At 38.9% G+C, this 18194-nt stretch overlaps 1 long non-coding RNA gene across 1 annotated transcript; it reads left to right on the top strand.

Annotated features, from left to right (window-relative positions):
* Positions 14405-16727, top strand: LOC106505325. Its single transcript, XR_001299641.2, has 2 exons — positions 14405-14468; positions 15671-16727. It is a non-coding gene; the product is annotated as an uncharacterized LOC106505325 (long non-coding RNA).

The following is an 18194-nucleotide window of genomic DNA, read 5'->3' as shown; positions in this document are numbered from 1 at the left end:
GTAGCATTGTTAGCTCTGATTCAAGTGCAGCGGATCAAAAGGTTATTGAATATTCCTTGTCTCTTGGCCAGCCCTGAATATCTTCTCCCTGACCGGAATATTTGGATCTGTTTTTGTTCGTTAATGCTTATCTTACCTTCCATTCACTATCACTATCTACCTTTCTGAGTAATTAGCTAATTACATTTCAAGATAATTAGTTTAATGAAAGTGTGGGAAGTATGCAGTAAGAATCTCGGTGATATTGTCATGACCTCTACGTGTCGATGAAGTAAAAAATATGCAACAGGAAAAAAAAATAAAAAAGAAGGAACACTTACAATATTGTTCATATTCAAAAAATAGTGTGAGTTTTACTGAATTACTTCAGACAAGTGCTAGTCTCCTTTTGGGTGCCGTTTCTCCTTGTGGGTGTGGGATATAATGGTATGATGGGTGTTAGAAATGTGGAATAAATTTTTTAAGCCACTGGGGCATCTTTTCGGCCCATACAGATATAATGTTTGTTGTTGCTTATCCTGGTTATGGGTTTCTCAAATACAAGAGAGAAATGTAGAATAATTTTGATTATCAAAGTAACTGTATTAATAGAGGGATGATAGCTATACTTGTGGTATTTCTCCATTTTAATTTATTTTTGTAAATTAATTTTTTTTTTCCTCTTACGGGCACATCTGCAGCATATGGAAGTTCCCAGGCTAGGGGTCAAATTGGAACTGCCGCTGCAACGCCAGAACTGAGCCATATCTGTGACCTGTGCCACAGCTTGTGGCAATGCCGGGTCCTTAACCCCCTGAGCGGGGCCAGGGATTGAACCTGCATCTTCATGGACACTATGTTGTGTTCTTAACCACTGAACCACAATAGGAACTGCCTATTTCTCCATTTTAATGAAAAAAGCATACAATTATGTTGAACCTACACCTGAATTCTTATGTATTACCTAGTGATTTCTTTCTTTAGTTATGGAAATGTATGTATAAATATGTGTGTGTCTTTGCTCACCATAGCACTTTGTTAATTTCTGTGTAGGAAAAAAGAAGATATTGGATATGCTTTCTATCTCTAAAGAGGTTATTATCTAACCCTTAATGGCAGCCGTGAGAATATGTCTCTCAGGTCCTCCAGCCTCAGGGAGAATTACTAACCAAGGACTATTGCTCCCAGGCTCTGAATTCCATCACTGCTACGTTTGCACTGAGTCCATGCTTCCTAGAGGCTGTTCCCAGATAACGGCTGTGCAGCTGAGATACTGAGGCAGGCCTGTTCCTGGGAGACTTGGGGCTCCTATGCTGGCTGCTGTTGGTACACAGACTCCCCCTGAGTATTTTTGGACCTTCCTCTGGCAGCACAGCCATCTAGGACACTTCCATCCAACCTTTCTTCTCATTGTCCCCCTTTGGTTATCAGCGTTTGGATGGTCCTCCCAGGCTTCTCTGGCTTGTTCCCTTCTCTTTCTCAGGCATTTCCCCCAGTAAAAATATCTTTGCACATTTAATCTCATCCTGACATTTTATTCTTGGAGGACTCAGCCTAACACACTGATGATGAAATGACATACTCACAGAAAATTAAAAAAAATATTATCAGTCAGTGCAAAATCAGAGGCAACAAATAGTACAGTTGAAGAGGTCACAAAAGTGACAAAAAGTGCTTGATTCAGGTAGGCAAAGGAAGGCTGGTAGGGAAATTAGGATGCATAATCTGTTTAAGTACAGTGAGCAATCTAATTGAGTGGAGTAAAGAAGAATTGAAGATGGGTTTGAAAGGTTTATTGAAGTCAGACTATAGAGAACTCAAATATCGTGCGAAAGAATTTAGCCTGTGTTTTTCCTCTGTGTTCCATCTCCTGAAAATGTGACAACAGAGGGGCTTCAAACACACCAGCTGGAGTGTTTCTCTTTTGGGCTTTTCATACAGAGGCATGACTAGTATCTGGTGAACTTCAGTCACCCAAGCCCAAGAGGGAAGCTCTGAAGAAGGAGTTTAATACTAGCCTGGCATTTGGGATTCTGACATCTCAGTAGTTTCCTGGTGAGCTAAAGTATTCCACACACATGTGCAACAAAGATAGCTTTAGCGGCTTAAGTCTTTATTCTGTATCAAGAACAGGCTAATTGGCTTCTTTCTCTTCTTTCTAGAAACTGGGTTACCATTAGCTGTGCATGGGGCAGAGTGGAAGAGTTCTGTTTGCAATCCAGTGCAGGCTTTATTTGGCAATGATTGTGATTAAACTAGACATTCAATGTCAAAACCTGAGTGTATGACTGTTTTTGAAGAATTCATTTATTTGGCTAAATTTTTCTTCCTGTGCAACTGCAGATCAGGAGTTGAGTGGCAGCTGCTCCATTTGGAGAGGGCAAGCGTGCCTCAGTGCCACAACTCCCACTCAACCCGGAAGTCTAACGTCTGCTCCACGCTTTTCGTTTATAGGCCTGTCTGGTGTCCTTAGCCTTTTGAGTGTGTGACCACATTTACCTTTCAACCTTTCTTTCTAGACCTTGTCACACTAGTGTTGAAAAGTCAGCCACACTTTTGTTTTGGGGCAATACATTTGTGTATATGAATTAAAGCAGCTGAAATGCCTTGGATTCCAGAGAACTTTGCTGTGGGATCCTTCTTGCCTGACCAAGACCTGGAAAGGTACCACGTTCTACTGAGCAACAGTGATAACTGAGCTTCCATGCAATTAGCATTGAGACCACTGGTTGTAAAGCCTTGCTTTGAGGGACAATCCAAGCCCTGTCCTCTTATAGAGGTTATGAGGAAGATCAGCTTATTTGAGGTCACGTATGATGGGAAGTACGCTACAATATATCATCATGATTTTTTTAAAATTTAAGTATAGTTCATTTAAAATATTGCATTAGTTTCAGATATACAGCAAAATGATTCAGCTATATATATATATTTTTTTTCTTTTTCAGATTCTTTTCCATTATAGGCTATTACAAAGTATTAAATATGGTAGCCTGTTCTGTACAGCAAATTCCTGTTGCTTGTCTATTTTATGTGTAGTAGTTTTTATCTGTTAATCTCATACTCCTACTTTGTCCTTTTTCCCCTTCCACTCCCCTTTGGTAACTATAAGTTCTTTTTCTATGTCTGTAAGTCTGTCTGTTTGATATATATATATTCATTTGTATTACTTTTTAGATTCCACATATAAGTGATATCATATAGTACCTGTCTTTCTCTTTCTGACTTATTTTACTAAGCATAATATTCTCTAGTTCCATCCATGTTGGTACAAATGGCAATATTTCATTCTTTTATATGGCTGAGTACTAAGAAGATATATATATATCTTAAGCCAACTGTCTATTGATGGATATTTGGGTTGTTTCCATGTCTTGACTATTGTTACCATCTTGGTTATATGAGTACTTGCATAATCTTCCTTCGAAGGTCCAAAAGCATGTATTAAAGGCCGCAGGAGCCACTCCCTCTGTGCCTCAGATTGCAAGACTTACACTTGATTTCCTTGGTCATTGCTCTTTCCTTACAGCCCCATAGATTATGAATCACAACAAATATTTTCTATGAAGAGTCCCATAATAAATATTTCTAGCTTTGTGGGCCATATGATCTTTGCCACAACTATTCACTCTTGCCATAGGAGGGTGAAAGCAGCCATAGTCATTATGTCAACAAAGAGGTTGATAGTGTTGCGATAAAAGTTTATCTACACAAACAGGTGGTGAGTAGGATGTTGTCAACAAGTGTAACTGGCAGACCCTGACCTAGGGCTTAAAAAAAAAAAAAAGAATGCACTTATAGTCTTCAAAGCCACAGCCTGAATTCTCTAAGAATTTAGGAAATTTCAGAACTCCAACCAGTACTCTACCTATTCCAGATTTCCTCATTCTCTTGTCAAAGTGTAAGCTTCTCCATATTTCTACAATATGTTTCCCAGAAAATTATGCTCTCTCTCCCCAGCTCTCTCAGTGAATAATCCATCAATTCTCTCCTTCCTGAGTCTCCATAATTTTTTGGTCTTAATATTACCCTGACTCTCCCCTGGGCTACCCTGACTCTCCCCAGCTCTGCAGCCTGTGCAAGAGGATGGGACATCTGGAACATGGCCTCTCACTTCACTGACATTTTCAAGTCCCCCAAACTCAATGTCGCTTTAGCTTCCCACTCTTCTTGCTGCTCCCACCACCTCCTCTGACATTTCTACGCCCATTATTTCCAAATCTGTAGTCCTGACAAGAATTTCAACTTGTCTGTCCTACTGCAAAACTGATATCCATTCAGAGACTTAAGAAACAGCTCAAACTTAATACTATCTAAACCAAATTTTTAATTTTTGTCCTCACACCTGTTTCTTCTTTGCTTTCTATCCTTAGAAAACGACCTCATTTACTTTTGTTGCTCTGTCCCAAGCTTTCATTCTTATCCTTTACTTACACCAAGCCATTAAACCACATTCCAGTTCTCCCCTTGTCATTATTAGCCATTCGACTGTTCCACCTTCATCTTTTCCCTGGGTCCCTGGAATGACTATCAATAACTTCATTTCCCGGCTCTCGTTGTTCATAGTCTATACTGAGCAGCCATAGTCAACTTTTAAAGCATAAAGCAGATCACCTCTCCTCTTTAACCTTGTGATTTTAAAAAAGAGAAAAGTCCTAATCTTTTTTCTGTTAAGCTGTACCCTGGGTGGCCTATATCACTTGGATTTCATTCTTATCATTCTCTTCTTGCTTACCTACCACCATGTGGTGGCCTTCTTTCCATTCCAAGTTCATCTACACTTGCTCTATCATTTTTCTGGATGGTCCTTTCTCCTCATGGACCCAAACTGAATGTTTCTTGCCATCCAGATTTCAACTCAAAAGATGTCTCCTTAGACACCCTGACTACCTTACATGAAACAGTCACCCTGACACTATATCATGTCACCTTATGTTAATTTTCTCCATGGTATTTATCCTTATCATGGCTTTCTCACCCCCCCCCCCCTTTTTATGACTCCTTTGGTAGCATGTTTGCTTATTCAATGACCATAGTTCTTTATTCAACTGATTGTTTTGTATACTCCCTATCAATCTGCCCCTACTAGTTTTCTCTCCTTGGTTTTGGTGGTAAATTGTCTTGACTATTATATTTCAGCAACTTTCCTGCCCATAGCTCTGGCCTACATTCTTTTCATCACACCATCCTGGCAAGTCATCATTCCTGGATGGATCCAACTTCTTTGCCATTATTCTGATTGATAAGACTTGCTGGAGAAAATTACATAACTGAGAAGGCTGGTACCATTATAAACTTACAGTCATCACCTCCATGGGGCCCTGAGAACTGCCTGGTAATCTTAAAAGATTTCCCAATCAGACTCTTGCTCCTGCGCAGCACACAAATCTCCACCCCCTCACTCCAGCAAATGACCTCATTGCTACTCAACAGAAAAAAAAGTAAGTCCTGAGAGAGGCGCCCCTTTAACCTCCCATCACAAACCTATAACCTTCCTTTCTTCCCTCCTGTCATGCTGGCAGAGGTGTTCCTTTCTTGGGTAAGGCTGTGTCCTCTCTTGTCACTCTGGAGACTATCTGTTCCCCCTTACCAGAATCTGACACTGTTAGTTATTTTCCACTCTGTGCCTAATGCTTCTCTCCTTCCTGGACCTCCCTCACTTGCCAGGTCCAATTTCTTTTCAGTTCCTGGCATCCATCCACCTTTTCCCTCTCACTCTGTTTACCTCCCTCCTTTGGAATTTTCAGCATCTCCTTCTGTCTGCAACACTCCTCCTCCTCCGTGTTCCCACCCCCACCATATCATCTGGTTGGTTGTATCTCTTTCAGAGTTCAGCTTAGATGTCAGCTCTTCCTTTTCTTTTGCAGACTACATTAGGACCTCTATTATTCCTTCCATTGCATTCTGACTGTCCTCTTTTCTTATTCCATAATGGTTATAATTTTTTGTTTCATATCTATTTTCCTCGATCTACTAAAAGCTTTATGGGGAAGTGAGCACAAATGTCTTGTGACACCTTACACTTGTACCTAATAACTGCCTGGCATAGACTGGCATTCACTCATGGATATTTGTTGAAAGAATGAATGAATGAATGGAGGAAGGAGGAGCAGGAAGAGAAGTAGGGGTAGAGGAGGAGGGAGGAGGAAGAAGGAAGGGCAATGAAGAAAGAAGGGCATCCCAAAGACAAGCACACCCTGAAGCCTGGAGTGGCTTTGACTAAGGTATTTACTCCATACCTCCTTTCACTACGGTTGCCCCATGGCTTTCAATAGATGGGAGGCTCCTTCATCAGGAAGGTGCTCCAGACTCACTCACTGTATTGTTTGCATGGGTAACAAGCACTGTGTGAAGGTTGTCAAAGGTGGCGTGACTCCATGCTGTCTGCAAACCACTGGCTTTTGCCAGCCTGCTCTGTCTCATACTCTGTCTCTTAGTGTTGTTGTCACCCAGTGAGTCTCATGTTGATCAGGCCTCCTTGAGAGTAGATTTGGGCTGAAGGGAGAGAGAATATTATACTCCTCCTATTGGTCATAATATAGCCCTTGTGATGAAGTTTTAGCTGAACTTTGCATTAGAGAGATGAGAATTTGAAGATTATAATCTGGGACAACAGTTAGGAGGGTAGTGCAATGGTTGAACAAAATGAAAAGGATCTAAATTCAAGTGAAAAAGAATGGATATGTGTATATGTATAACTGAATCACTTTGTTGTATGGAAGAAATTATCACAACATTGTAAATTAACTATTCTTCGATAAAACTTAAAAAAGCGATGAGAACTCTAACTTGACATTATTAGATCGTATGTATACTATTGAATATTAACATACAGCTTAAAAACAACAAAAAAACAGAGGGTTCATTCAAACAAGTGTGTTCTTTGCTGTTTCCACAGAGTGAGCTGAGAAATTGGTAAAAATTTTTAAAAAGCTAATATAAACATATCAAATTGAGTTAGTGAATGATAATAACATTGCTTTAAACAAAGAAGTGTATATCAAAAATATCAGTTTACTCTTTTAATTAGTAACTTGAGTTAAAAGAAAAAAGAGAAAAGAAAAATTTAAAAACCTTATTAAGAATTCAATTATAGCAGCTTCTTAGATAAATGCTATGTGAATTTGATTTTCCTTTTATAATCTTTAATGTGTCACATAAAGAGTAGCAGATGACATAAACAGATGGACTTGTGTTATCTGCTGCTGCTTAAAACCTTCTCTAGCATTTTTTTGGCCATATTCATAAACATAGGATATGGAAGTACTAACTTGCATCTGCTTAAAATCTTTGGGAACTTCTGTTAAATTTTATTTTAGTAAGTTATAATATGGCAAGGCTTTTTAAAATTATGGACAATATTCTATCCACTTTAGAAATAAGGTCTGAGCTATATTTCTATACTTCTGGGTAATTATAAATTTGCAAAACAAAATGTACCTTCACTTGAGTTTTCATATTGGTGAGCATCTTAAGGAAATCATTGGTCAATGATGATAGTTTCAATTCATGAAGGAAATGGGAGAAAGACATGAAAGGACTCTTGCCCTAGTTAGTAATTTCTGTAGATTTTACACTTTTCAAAACTTTTTAGGACTATCAATTTCATTCTTTACCTATGTTTTGCTAATTTTGATAAGTAGCATTTTTTAGATGAACAGAAAAGTAAGCTGTTTTCTCTCCATTAACTTATAAACTCTGAGAAAAGAATTTAACCATGTTCATGCTTTACTTGGCAAAAGTTTGCCTGATTTTTTGTTTTGTTTTGTTTTTTGGTGACAGCCATTCTGACTGGTGTGGGGTGATAGCTAATGATAGTTTTGATTTGCATTGCTCTAGTAATGTTGAGCATTTTTCATGTACTTTTTGGCCATCTCTCTATCTTCTTTGGAGAAATGTCAATTTAGATTTGACTGCTGATATAAAGCTGCATGAGGTGTTTGTATATTTGGGGGATTAATCTCTTGTCAGTTGCTTCATTTGCAAAGATTTTCTCATATTCTGTGGATTGTTTTTCAGAATGGACATCATCAAAAAATCTACAAACATAAATGCTGGAGAGGGTGTGGAGAAAAGAGTACCCTCCAACACTGCTGGTGGGAATGTAAATTGGTACAACAATGGAGAATAGTATGGAGTTTCCTTAAAAAACTAAATATAGGAGTTCTTCTATGGTGCAGAGGGTTAAATATCCAGCATTGTCACTGCAGTGGATTGAGTTGCTATTGTGGAGCAGGTTTGATCCCTGGACCAGGAACTTCTGCATGCTATGGGTGTGGCTAAAAAAATCCTCATTAAATATAGAACTACCCATAACCCAGCAATCCCACTTGTGGGCAAATATCCAGAGAAAACCATAATTTGAAAAGATACATGCACCCCAATGTTCATAACAGCACTATTTACAATAGCCAAGACAGGGAAGCAACCTAAATGTCCACCGACAGAGGAATGGATAAAGACAATGAGGTGCATATATACAATAGAATATTATTCAGCCATAAAAATAATGCCATTCACAGCAACATGGATGGACATAGAGCTTATCATACTGAGTGAAGTAAGTCAGACAAAGAGAAATATATCACTTATATGTGGATCTAATTAAAAATTATACAAAAGAACTTATTTATAAAACAGAAATCACAAATTTTGAAATTAAATGTAGTTACTAAAGGGGAAGCCATGAAGAGGAAGGATAAATTGAGATTAATACATACACACTAATATATATAAAATAAATAACTAATAAGGACCTACTGTATAGCACAGGGAGGTTTACTCAATGTTCTGTAATAATCTATAGGGAAAAAAGAATAGATACATGTATAACAGATGCACTTTGCTGTAAATCCAAGCTAATGCAACATTGTAAATCAACTATACCACAATAAGTTTTTTTAAAAAAGAGTTTGCCTTATTTTAGTCAAAGTGACCTTGGGATTACTTTGAATGTTGACCCGCATGTTTAAATTGACAGAAAATGTCACATAGGGTCTCAAGGAATGCTTAAATAATTAACCCTAATTTAAAAAATTCCCAGATTTAAAAAGGTATTGTTCAGATTATTGAAGGAAAAAAACCAAACCTCATGAAATACACATTTAGTCCAATTAATTTTTATAGAAAATGATTGTCATAAGGTATTTAATAAATTGATTTAGTTGTATAAACAGCAGGAAGAAACACGTTCTGGGGTAATAACCTTAACTTTCAAATTCTGATTACGTGCTAAACTCCGTGATTTTAGGATAGATTTGATCATTTTTAAATTTAAAAAGGTAAATTTCAAAGTTGGAAACTGTAAGTCTCAAAGAAGCTCCAGGTCAGGGAGCTAAATGCAGAAAATCATATGCATTCACTTTTCAAGCAAGTGTATGTAAAATACTCTCTTTTAAGTAGGAAGTACTGAGTAAGGATAATTCTGAATTCCGTCCGTTCCCTAAGATTGTTGGGCTAGCTCACTGATTCCAGGACCTCATGGAGTCCTGGTGTTCCAGAGACTTCCCTGCATCCACAAAGGGTAGGAGGGAGGAGGTGGAAATGGCTGAGCTAAGACTTTCTCCCAAACGCCCTCGTTCTAAGGATCAACTCTGCCCTTATACACTTAAAATTATGTAAGTGTCACCTAAGATTTTCTGTTTTTAAGGAGTGGTTTTGCTACTCATCACATAATAAACACAACACAAAATAAAGTGATCTTTTCTTAAGGATATTAAAAAGATGAACTGGATCAAAAGTTATCAGATAAATCGACATTATTTTCTGAGTAATCAGGCAGTTATTTCCATTTTAATCCTACCTGAGAATCACAGGATTGTTCCAATATTTTTTCTAGGTTATGTCAGTATAACATATCGGCAATGGAATATTTATAACACGTTTGTCCCTTAATTCTGAATTAGCTTTTAAAATCCTCATCGTAAAATTTAACGATTTGCTAGCACAGAATTTGTTCATATGGCATCTTCAGGACAATGCAACATAATGCATTCTAGAGAGAAATGCATTAAAATAATGTCAAGTCAGTTTTACATGACCGGGCACAGGAGGGAAAGCTTAGCGGGTAGCAAATGTGGCACCTAAAGGATGTTCCTGTGTGCCACCCACATAGTCAACGGTGGCGGATATTTAGCATGAGGTCTGAGAGAAAAAGCGTGAGTTGCTGAGTCAAATGAAAAATGAACATTTAAAAGATAAAAAGTCAGTTCAGCAACTACTGACTACGTACTATGTTTTAGAACCTGTGGGGATATAAACATGAATACAATATTTTTTTTTGCTATTAAAAAAAAAAAAGATAAAAAGTCAGGATCTCCCAACCAAGAACAGAAAAAATAGGTCGAGCCATGAAAAGCATGCATTCCTGTGTATTAAATGTTTTCAGCTTCTAGTAGCTGAGGGTAGCAAACAGCCTGTGAAACTCATAGGGATAAGGCGCACCTACTATTCTATCCCTTGTGTTTACGTCCAGCTCCTAATGATGGGGCTGAAGCCCTAGAATTCTGTAGGGCCATTAGATTAACAGTGTCACCAGGGGAATCCATTAATGTCAACCTCTATCTCTCTGCAGCAAAACCTCCTCATTCTGAATTCCTTCGAAGCATCTTTCCTCTTTTCAGGGTGCCCAGGTCTGAAATATTCAGTTCACAGTGGGAAAAAGATTAAAAAGAAAAAAAAAAACCAAAACTTCTTGACACTGTCTATTTTTTTTTTCAGGCCAAAGAGAAAGAAACGTGAATGTCTCTCAAGCTTGTGATAGGTGACCTTTGTTGTCTGTCAGGAAAATGAAAAACCACCCATTTTTATATTTGCCCTAATAAGATACGTGAGGTAGCAATGTTCAGTAGCCAAAACTGACTGGTGATTTTCTTTCTAGATGACCCATTAAAATTGGCTGAAGATAATGAATTCATCCATCACTTATGACTAAGTGTACTGTCCCCTGCATGCACTCAGGATAATAGCATTTTAGAATGAAGGGTATTAAAATCATCAGATAAATCTAACATTACGGGAGAAAGTCATTTCATGATAATCATTCAGAGGTCATCATTATGCACATTCATACCAGTTTCCAACTGGTTGAGGCCCAAAATTGGAGAAGAAGAGGGCAGGACAAGAAGCAATTTCTTCCAAGTGACATCAGTATTTTTCAGTTACTGGGTTGCCCAGCCTTTTTCAGGAAAAAGAGAGAGAGAAAGAGAGAGAGAGAGAAATTGGACTGTTTCTCACTTCAAGTTTCATAGATTTTTTTTCTCCTGCTTTTCATAAAGTTGAACCTTTATATATGTGATTAGTATAAGGCACATGAAGGAATAACATCACACAGAATAGGACTGAAATTGGCTGAGGAAGGTTCATCATAAGAATAGGAGGGCTTATGCATACTACTTAGCTTCAGTCTGGCCTCTGCTGTTTACTGCCCATGTATTCTTTGCACAAATTATTTAACCATTCTCTCTGCCTTGGTTTCCACGACCATAAATAGGGATAACAATATTAGCTACCGAGTGAGTTTGAGGTGAAAATTCAATGTATTTATATACGTAAATATTGTCATATTGTCTGGCACATAGTTAAGTGCTCAACAAAATTTATTCATGTTATTGTTATTATCACAATTACTATTTTTTTCTGTTTCGACTAGAAATGTGAAAAGGTGGAAGGTGCTGAGTAGATGTATTTTGCATGATGACTTCTCTTGCCTTTCTTTGTTTCTCAACCACTTGCTGTAGAATACTCTGTATTCTACAGTTGCATTTTTCTCTTATTGGGTTTTACAGACCTCTTGAGCAGAAACTACCTTCGTTTAATCCAACTAACACATACGCTTTAGAAAATTGAGATCTTCAAAGGGTAATAGTGAACTTAGCATATAGTGGGAGAAAGGGAAGGGCAGGGGTAGAAGTCTGGAATTTTCAGAAACCTCTGGAACATGAATGCCTGATTTGTGGTTCTTCTTGGTGAGAGATCATAAAAAGATAGTGTCACTCACCTGAAATCTTCTGTCTAATGCTCATTATGAAAGACTTTGTTATGGTAAAGGAACATGGTGAAGATACTGCAACCAGTTTATAGCACAGCAAATTTCTCTCTGTGAAGTACATTTTAGGTAGAATAACTGGTTGCAACTTTGGTTAAAATACCAAGCAAATTGGCGTTCCCATTGAGGCTCAAGGGTTATGAACCTGACTAATATCCATGAGGATATGGGTTTGATCTCTGACCTCTTTCAGCGGGTTAAAGATCTGGCATTGCCCTGAGCTGTGGTGAAAGTCAAAGACGAGGCTTGGATCTTGCACTGCTGTGGCTGTGGTGTAGGCCAGCAGGTGCAGCTCTGATTTGACCCCTAGCCGAGGAACTTCCATATGCCACAAGTGCAGCCTAAAAAGCAAAAAAAAAAAAAAAAAAAAAAAGAATACCAAGCAAATCAAGCAAACCAGTTCCTGGCAAGCCAGAGAAGCCATCCCACAGCCCATAAAATGATGTGGCAAATTCCTCTAATCTGTCTTCTCTTTACACTGGACCCTTTAGGAGTTGAGGGAGGATCCTCTCTCCTGATATACCTGGAGGGAATATATTCCTTTTTCTTATCATCAGATCTGGAAACCATAAGGGACCACTGCATACATGGTAGACATGCTGATTGAAAGTTTCACTTATTTGCAGCCCATATTTATCAAGAAACATTTATTTCATGCTAATCGACTCTGTGGTTGGAACCTGGGATGACAAATATAAGTAAGACAAAATCCTTGCCCTCAGGGATCTCACAGTCTAATGAGGAAGGAAGACTTTATGATATCATGACTTTATCTGGTCACTGAAGCATAAACGTAGCTTAAAACTGAGAGAAGGAAGAAGACAGTTGCCCAAATAATCTGTTGCTGCTGACCTTTTTTTTTTTAGCCCTAGCTTAAATTCATTCATTTAAATAAAGCTCATTTAAAGAGACAGATGGTCTCAAAAACAAAAATATCCCTAGACTGTTTCCCCGAGTTAACATATCTGGATAGAACTGAATAAAAATGGGGCTTTAATGTTTCTTACGTTGTAGCACTGAAGGAGGTGATCCTAATTCAGCAAGGACTTCTTACTTTCAGGCATTCTTGGTCTCCATGTTTGCATTTTGATTCGATTAATATTTATAGGACAGCCGCAGGGTTCTCTGCACAGTCACCAGTTGTATAAATTTCATTGAGTTTCACTCTTAAGAAGCAACATGGAGCATCCTACAGGGATAAATATTTACTGGTGGAATTATATATCAGAAGAAATCATTTAAATTCATTACTCACCATGCCCCTGAGCTGTAATCTTATTGTACAGAAGGCACAACTAAGAATAAGCCCCCAGTGCTGTAACTTAGGTTTGGAATTCAAGACAATTAATGCACTTATGTAAATTTCGAATTTCATCAGGATTCTCAGTCCTCACCATGGTACATTGAAATGTGAAAGATAGGGAAAACGTGCTGTTAAGTGTCTTGACCTGCTGGCTAATTGAATTACGTGTTGCAAGACTTGTGGGTCATTTCTACTAAATTGCACGTTTGACCATTTTTAAAATAGGGAAATTTTGGTTGCACAGTAACACACAAGGTTTAATAGAAATTTGATTTTAATTAACACAGGTATCTATTCCTTCTTTCTTCTAGACTTAGAAGACAATCTTAAATTGAAACTTATGCCTCCTTCTCATTCACCTATTATCATTCCCCCCCCCCACCCCAACATCATCCCTGGAATGGTTTTGGTGTCTCCAACTTAAAAATTCATTCTCCATTTTTTCCCCCACTGGGTGTCAATCTTAATTGACAAAATGGAATTTAAGGCTAATGTAATATTGAATCTAAACCCAGAGGAAGAGGAAGAAAAAAGTTAGACTTATTTTGTTTATGAATATATATTCAAAGTTCCCATTGTGGCTCAGTGGAAATGAATGTGGCTAGTATCCACAAGGATGTGGGTTTGATCCCTGACCTCCCTCAGTGGGTTAAGGATCTGGCATTGCCATGAACTGTGGTGTAAATCATAGACATGTCTCTGATCTGGCATTGCTCTGGCTGTAGTGTAGGGTAACAGCTGTAGCTCTGATTCGACCCCTAGCCTGGAAACTTCCATATGCCATGGGTGTGGTCCTAAAAAGAAAAAATATTAGCTACCAAATCCAGTGGTGAAAAATTCATCCTCATTTGTGAGAATCATCTCTCTCTCTCTCTTTTTTTTTTTTTTTGTAATAAAAGACGCATGACATCAAATTTACTTTACTTTAGAGTATCCAGTTCATTGGCATTAGTTCTAGAACTTGAACATCACCCCAAAGGAAACCCCATATTCATTAAAGAGTCACTCATTCCCTCCTCCCCCCAGACCCTGGCAACCACTAATAAGGTTCTGTCTCTATGCATTTGTCTTTTCTAGATGGTGCAGCTGATCCTGATGACCAGTACTGTCCAGGAAACAAACACTTCAGTTCAGCCTAAGGTGATGACTGCTTTTCAAATTTGGTATTCATGTCCCAATATTTACCTGTAGGATACTGATAGCCTGAATTTTAATCCTGTTTTTCCTATCCTATACTGGACATCCAACATGTTAAAACGTCATCTGTAGCTATCAGTGGAAGAAAGTGAGGAGCATGGAATGGAATAATTAGTGGAAGAGAGCTACCACTTGGGGTTTACTCTATACAGTGATCTTGAAACTCACAAATGTTCATTGAAAATTTCCTATGTGTGGAGTGCTTGAAGTGTACAAAGTTAATGTTTTTAGAGATTAGGTGATAGATTCACAGAGAACTCAATCCCTCCAGCAGTTAGGGAATATTGTGTCTTCAGGCTTCTCTACCAAGAGGAGGCCAAGTAACTTATTGGACTCTTTAGATACTGGGCCTCAGCTGGATATTCTACTTGATCTTTTATATCAGCAACTTTGCTAAGAGGCATCATTTGAGTAGGGCTTCAATCAACAAGCATCTTGGGAAGCTGTCCGAAAAGCTTTGGCTGGTGACAGTCTATGTGCATGATGGTTTTTCTACTGGATTCTTTGGTAAAGTGGGGCAGCCTCCACCTGGAGGTGCCCTTGGAGCTTTGGGACCATTATCCACTTAACCTAGTTACCAAGTACACTGCCTTGGGAATGCAAAGTAGTTTGCTACTGAGATATTTTGGAAACTGGATGTCTGACCCATGGATGCCTTCTAACTCTCCAGCCTGACATTCCCATTTTATGGTGGATCCACTGGGACTCAGTCACTGATGAACTGGAAAGGACAGATGTCATTTAGAGGGAAACTTTATCCTCCATTTAGCCATTGGAAGCAAAGCCACTGGCTCCAGGAAGACTTCAGTTCTCTGTGGATTCCCTAAATGCCTATGCTTGCTTCACTGATGGTTCAGCTAATCTGAAACTTGATGGTGTCCCTGGGCTGCTGCAGCTGCTCAATCTCAATGCCAGTGATGTTGAACCAGAAATAGAGGTGATTGATGGGTAGAACTCAAACTAGTACTCATAGCCTTGGTCAGTACTCTCCTTGGTGAACCTTGTTATACTTGTACTGACTCATAGCTGCTTAGTTTGCTACGTGGAAAACTATAGACTGACAGATTAAAGATACTCCTCTATGGGGCATGAGAAGTAGATATAAATCATGGCTGCTGATGGTATCATTTGATTTCCTTACGTAGATCTCTGCCCATATAAGTTGACTGCAATCAAGCTGCTGATTGAGCCTGCACTTCCTTGAATGGCAGCCTCATTGCCAGTATCCATCTTCATACCACAGCTCACAACACAATGACATTATAGACTGGAAACAGAGTAGAGGACTCTATGTTTCTGATGCAAAGAAGGCTACCACTACATGATATATATGTGAATCTAGTCAAAGTTGATGAGGAAACCACTTGGCATGGCTTATGCCTACTGTTGGGAGTCTGTTGGACTTATAGCCCTCTTCTTGGACTTATAGCCCTCTTATCCTTATCACTGTTGACACTCACTTTGCAGGTTATGGAGTTGTTGCAATTTTACCAGCCAACTCTGGTCATACTACTGTGGCTCTTGAACTAGTCTACATTATATTTTTGCCTTTCCAGACCATTTGTACTCTGACAATGGAGAGGCTCTATTGCAGAAGCCATGGGTTTTTAGTCAAGCTATTCCACAGACCTTCCGTGCTCTGGACCCTGCACTGCCTTCTAGTATTTTTAGCATTGGAATGACCGCCTCAAAAATAAACTAACTTCTGGGTCTTCCACCTCTTGTCTCCTGTCTGACTATCATTTGATCTCCCCACAACTTTACCTAGAATTGTATTGGTAACATCAAAGATGTCCCAAGATTCCCAACCTTCCATACAAAACACCTGTCAGTACCTCAGGATGTTTTTTCAAGCCCTATTCTTATAGCCATTATGGTGGCATGGAAAACGAGGTAGATTGAATTAACAGCCCTCAGGCTAAATATCAATGTTGATGCTCTAATTCCCAATGTGATTGTATTGGAAATAGGGGTTCAGGGAGGTAAGTAGGTCATGAGAGTGGTTTCCTTGTGAATGGGATCAGTGCCCTTATAAGAGGAGACAGAGAGATGATGTCTTTCTCCACCATCTGAGGATACAGCAGAGGATATTGCTGTCTACAAACTAAGGAAGAGGGCTGTCATCAGAACCTGACCATCTGGCATCCTGGTCTCAGACCTCCAGAACTCCAGATCTATGAGGAATAAATTTCTGTTGTTTAAGCTATCCTGTCTACGGTACTTTATTAAAACATCCTGAACTAAGATAGACAGTCTCTCCAAATATATTAGATTCAATTATTTGAATTGAACTAGGAACCCTGAATCTTACCGTTCACCAGAGAGGACATGCTGGAAGCCCTGTCAACTTATGTCCCCCAGTTGATATACATCCCATTTGGGGACTCTGACAATTAATTTGGTCCTGGCATCTGTTGGTTAGATTAATTATGGTGACTGACAAAATGGTGTATTCAAGAGAAATTTCTCCAGAAGACAAGGCAGTACAGAAATGAGAGGTCAATGTTGGGAGACAATTCTCCTTTTAGCCCATCTTGTGAATAGAAAGACTATCTGCCTTTGTGCTAGACTATCTCTCAAAGGATATTTGAGTAGCAAAGAGCCTTGAAAGATGGAGATAATGTTTCTCTGCAGCAAAGGGCAGGTATCCTTCCTGCCTATTATAAAAGATTTGGAATCCCTGAATTCAGTCAGTGTTGCTTCCACTTGTATTGCAACCCACTTTGTTTGGCAACTGTCTCCTGGTTCTCTTTGCATTGTCTTATGAGAACTGGGATTTAAGAGCCAGCATAAGAAAATTGAAATTCTGACTATGACTCTTTCTGTGAGTAATAAACTGCTTTGTCTCTGATCCAGCAGTGTTTTGTTTTCTGCCAGCGCTCATGAAACTGGCAGGATCTCTTGTTAGCTTGCATGTGGGGTAAAAATTTCAGACTCTTCACAGTTCTTGACAAGCCTACCCTGGAATAGGATCTAAACTGTGGTGTGGACAGAGAAGTTGTTTGTGAAAACAAAATTTTCAAGGACTGAAGCCAGATCTACCAGCCAGAATTGCTAATGGGAAGAAAAATCATGCCAATATGCTTTGAGGAATCAGAGGAGTGAATTTGAGGTTCTATGACTGGTTTTGCTTAAAGAAGTATAAATTTTTAGCGGGCCAATGGAGTGATTTTCTATTTCGGCTAAATTGACTGATTAATCCGAACTTACAGTTGTTCTCAGATAACCGCACAGAGTTGACACATTAAATGTTTCTCGGCTATAGCAACAAAGCAAGACTTAAGCTCGTTTCTATATACTTGGATGAGTAACTGGAACACAGTGTTCAGAATAAGAACCAAGAAAGAAGCACAGTCTTACAAACTGGGTTACAGTTTTGAAACTGAAGAAAGGTCGAGATCAGATCCCCAAATATCAGAAAAGGGGGCACCATTGTAACAGGGTAAATTGATTTGGGAAACAATGCTGAAAGCTGGTGGTGAGTAATGGGGCACCGGGTCTGGGTCTGAGTCTGAGTAGTTAAAAAGATGATTGAGGGTACAAATGGGGGGTTTAGGGTCAAAGAAAAGACAGCATTTCATGCTGAGTAATTAATAGGAGAGAGATATAAGATTAACACTACTCTCTGTAGAAGCTAGACAGCTTACTGTCCAACTCATGCTGGGTGGG

This window comes from Sus scrofa, chromosome 11 (genome assembly GCF_000003025.6).
Source record: "Sus scrofa isolate TJ Tabasco breed Duroc chromosome 11, Sscrofa11.1, whole genome shotgun sequence".
Taxonomy (NCBI): Eukaryota; Metazoa; Chordata; class Mammalia; order Artiodactyla; family Suidae; genus Sus; species Sus scrofa.
Note: the sequence above shows the minus strand (reverse complement) of the source record. Positions and strands in the feature narration are given on the sequence as shown.